Source organism: Gossypium hirsutum, chromosome A01 (assembly GCF_007990345.1).
Source record: "Gossypium hirsutum isolate 1008001.06 chromosome A01, Gossypium_hirsutum_v2.1, whole genome shotgun sequence".
NCBI lineage: Eukaryota > Viridiplantae > Streptophyta > Magnoliopsida > Malvales > Malvaceae > Gossypium > Gossypium hirsutum.
In genome coordinates, this window is record NC_053424.1 from 3,655,733 (window position 1) to 3,660,692 (window position 4,960).

Below are 4,960 nucleotides of genomic sequence, written 5' to 3' on the forward strand. Positions count from 1 at the left end.
TTTGCATTGAAACGCTGTGCACAAGGGGCTTGGCATATTTCTTCCTTCGCTCCCTGATATTTTTAGCACGTTGCAAATCAGTCCCTAATTCCATCTTTTAATATTTTAATTATCCCCTTTATTTTATTTCTGGTTTCAATCATGCCCATTACCTTTTAACCCCATTTTTTGTACATTTTTAAACTGTTTCTTTTATTATTTAAGATTTTCTTTTATATGTTATTTTGTTTTAGACTGTTTTAAATTAACTAGTATTTATCTCAAGCTTTTTATATGTTATTTATCTTAAATACATGTGTTTGCATTATCTATTTTGAATTTATATGTACTATGTAATTTAGATTGTTTCCTATACTATTTATTTTGAAATTCTTTATATTATTTATATCAAAACTGTTTTATTTTTGTTTAGAGTTTCTATACATTGAGTATTTTATACATTATTTATCTTACATTGGAACGAATTATATATACTAATTATTTAAAATCATTTGGTACTTTTTCAGCTATGATATACGTCTTATGTTTATTTATTATCCATTTTAAAATTTTTCGTATCTTACATTTCTATATGTACATACATATTACTTTTAAAATTTTTATACATAGTATTTTAAAATCGTTTTGTATAAACTTTTTTATTTTATTTGTTCAAAATTCATTTATTATCCCTTCAAAATTATCCTACATTTATTTGTTCTAATTTATTTTATACTACTCATTTCGAAATTGTTATATATGTTATTTAATTTATTCATCCCTTTTTTATTAATAATGATGTTTAAATAATGTGTGTTGAGTGATTATTTTCATTGTGTGTGCCATTGGTATAATTTTATTCATGTATCATTACTCTATGTTTATTATTGTATTGATTAGTTCACGTCATTGTATTGTAAATTAAACTCCGACATAGTTATCCAATTTAGATTGCTTTATTTTATTCTAAGTGAGATAAATGCATACCTTCAAATAGATTACCCGCTATTATTCAAAATGAATTTTGCTAAATAAGGCAATATTTTGCATTTTGGAAATTTGAGAAATTGTACCCTAACTTACTGGGTCTCGATTTTCTCATTAAACCCAAATAACAAAATATCCTTTTAAATTTCAAACATATAAAATTTCAAAAATAAAGGCAATATTCCGTATTTAGAAAATTCAAGAAATCGTGCCCTAACTTACTGGGCTTCGATTTTTCTCGTGATTCTAAATAACCGAATATCCTTTTAAAATTGAAATAAATGAGGTTTAAACAAAAAAATATATGCAAGCTTACTCTCGAAAATACGAGGTGCCGTGTTTTAACTTACTGAATGTGACATCTTGTTACTTCGAGATAAGAAGGCATTTTTCCATTTTGATTTATCCAAGTAATTTTTTTTAAATAACGCAATATAAAGAAGGATCGTATTTTTAAATTCTTTTCGAGTTTTTAATTTTCGACACCAAGACATTAAGTAATCAACTAGGTATCAATTTTGGGCGTATCGAGGGTGCTAACCCTGCCTCGTGCGTAACCGATTCCCGAACCCATTTTTCTGAATTTAGTAGACCAAAATCGTTGTTTTAATAAAAATTAAATCGTTTATTAAAAACAACCACTTTTCGGTGACCCGATCACACCTCATCAAAAAAGATCGGTGGCGACTCCCATTTTCGTTTTTATCCAAGTCGACCCCGTTTTCATCCAAAAAATGGTGTCAACAGGCATTGTTCTCAATGCAGAAGGACGTAGGTTCGAGTCTGCTAAAACTTATTATCCTCCTATTTATAAGTTGGAAGGAACTATAAGTAAGTTTAGATATTATGTAAAAAAATAAAAGATATTATCAGAACTGAGATTCTTTAAAAAAAAACATACTTAGAAATTTCGAAGAAAGAAATGTGACTATTATTATTTATTTTGGGAACAAAAATTATCGTTACTTCGATAATGAAATTTGACCACAGTTAAGTTCCTCATTTTATCTTTCTCTTTTAGAAATTTAATCTTTTTATTTTTATAAATTCAATTTTTAGATTTTAAAAATATAAGTTAAACTGTCAATATTATAAAAATTCTTTTATTAGATCCATATTTATTATAATATTATTTAATAATGCCTCATCAACGAATTTAATTAAATAATTTTAACGGCAGAAACGGAGACAAATTTATTTTAGGGGCCAAGATAAAATTATAATTTTTAAAGGGTTAAAATATAATATTATCCATGTATTAACATATTGTTTCATTTTTTTAAAAGAAATAAATTAAAATTTTATCATTTTGAAAGATCAAAGTGCAATTTAACCGCATATCAAACTTATAAATTTAATATTTTCAAAGTAACTACAAAACAATTTTACCATGTACGACAGTAATAAAAATAATTTTCATGGAAATTTATGCCACTAATATTCATAAATACTAGATCGAAAAAAAGCCCTTAATCCGTGGGATAAGAATAATTTGGTTGGAAAACACCGACAGAATTGCTTAACATCCTCAATGATGCTAGTTCAAATACATCGTACGACCATAATTATGGTCATGGTTGAATGGTCACTACAAATTTTCAACTTTATTTTGGCCATTTTCTATCTGTAAGAAATAAAAATTTATATATAAACTTATGTACATGGATGACTGCAAGTTAGATTTGGTCGGCATGTAAGATCAGAGTTCATTGAACCCCTCAAAAGAATATTACATATTTACATGTCGGAAAACGCGTGAAATGTTGCCCGAAACCTTAAATTATCGAAATAAGTAAATAAATTTGTGATTTAATGGGGTAATTATTTAATTATTATACAAAATAAATAATATTAAAATTTTGTTCTTAATTCGTCTAAACTAAAAAATTTGTGGTGGGAAATTGTTGATCCGTACGAGTGATGGGTTTTCCACAATGGAAGTTGAAACTCCATTCAGGTGGCGTGTTAATTGTTATTATTCTAATAGGATTGAATTAATTAAGACGATGCTTAATTAAAAATAATTGGAGATAGGCGATCATGTAACTAACCATAACCCAATTTATTTTTTTGGTTTAGCTTTTTCTAAATTATTATTTGGGTAAATTGTAACCAAATTTATTAAACTATTAATATGTTTACATTTTGGTCACCCAATTTCGAAAAGTTATAAAGTTGTCATTAAAAAAATTTTTATTTAAATGATTGAGTTGTTAAGTTTTTTTTTTAAGTTTAGCTAACAAGCTCTAAACAATAATTTGATGATTTCACAGTGGCGAATCTAGGGGGTTGGGGCTCCTTAAAATGTAAAATTATTATTTAGACCCTTAAATTTTTTTAAAATTTTAAATTAGTAAAAGTAAAAATACACTTTGGCCCATTAAAATTATAAAAATTCAATTTAATCATTTAAAAATTATAAAGTTATAAACTATAAAAAATTAAAATTTCATTCGACCCCCTAAAAAATTATTTTGGCTTCGCCCCTAAATATACCTTAGGTCCAAGTCGATCTGATGGTCAATGTCCAATATCGGAGAAAAAATTTGTTTGGAATTTGATTTATAGATTCGTGATATTCAAAGTTGTTTCATAAAAAAATGAACTATAAAAGAGAAAGGGAATGAGAGCTTTTGATTGGTACAAACAGTGCAAATAAAGAAGACCATACAACAATGATTTTAACAGCATGGTGACTTAAATAAAAACTTTCAAATAGTTCTATAATCATTTTGTAACTTTTTTTTAAATTGAATGATTAAAACGTAAATTTATAAATAACTTAATAACCTTGGGTGTAATTTACCCTTATTGTTTTTATCATCTCTTTTGAAGAAAAAATAATTGGTGAGGGAAGACCATGTCGTAGTTTAAATATCAACCTTTCAAAATTAACTAATCCCTTTATAATTAATACTCAAAGATATATAATACGGACTTGAGAGATTCGATAAACTTATCCACTTTACTGTTAGAATTAATGAACAAATATTGTATAATTAGAAGATGAAGACCTAAGTGATAAAGCTAAAACAAGCCGTTCAAGTTAAGAACTTCTAATGTACTCATTAGTCAATAACCACTTTTGGTTAAATATTTAATTATAAAACTTGGCAATCATTGAGGTTTCTTCTGCAAATGAAATACCCATTTTCAAGATATCTCCATTTCCCCATATTTAAGACCAAATTATTATCTTATTTTGTATAAAATATATAAAAATAAACTCAAAACACCATAAGAAAGAGGTTCATTGTATTTGGGACAGATGGATCCATTACTGACCTTTTCCAAAATACCTTCAATTTTTTGCATTCATTTTTTCTTTACTTTACTCAAATGGAATGGTTATACTTTAAGTCAATGTTTAAAAAAAAAAATCTTCAACAATGAGGTTTTTTATTTTCCATTTCAACATTTTCTTTAAATATAATTTCATCAATTTACCTTTAAGTTTAGTTATTTTATTTTAATGTAGTCTTGATTTATGATAAAACTAAAAATTTGAGAATATTAATGGTTTAAGTTCGAGTTATAATGAACTAAATTATTTAGTTCACATACGATGAAACTCGAATTTAAATGTTCAAAATCTTAGCTTTTGCTAATAATACTAAGATCTCGTTAATGTTTAAATTCTATTGTTAGTTATAATTATTTAGTCGTATATTATTTATATTTGTTGACAGCGAGTCCACTCTTAGCTCAGGTAATTCCATATATGTAACCATGCTGCTTTTAATGCTTTAATTGGTGATTCAAGTTATATATTCTTTATTGACGCATTTCTTGAATTTTTCAAATAAACTATCTCTACTGATTGAGATACTCTATTTATAAATTATATATAATTTTTCATAAAATTAGAAACAAAACTTTAACACAAAAATAAATTATACTCAACCGTTCAAATTTTTTTGAAAGAGCAAACTCGATATTTATAATTCTAAAGAATCAATCGTTTTCCATTTACTACGTTAAGTTCAATAACAAA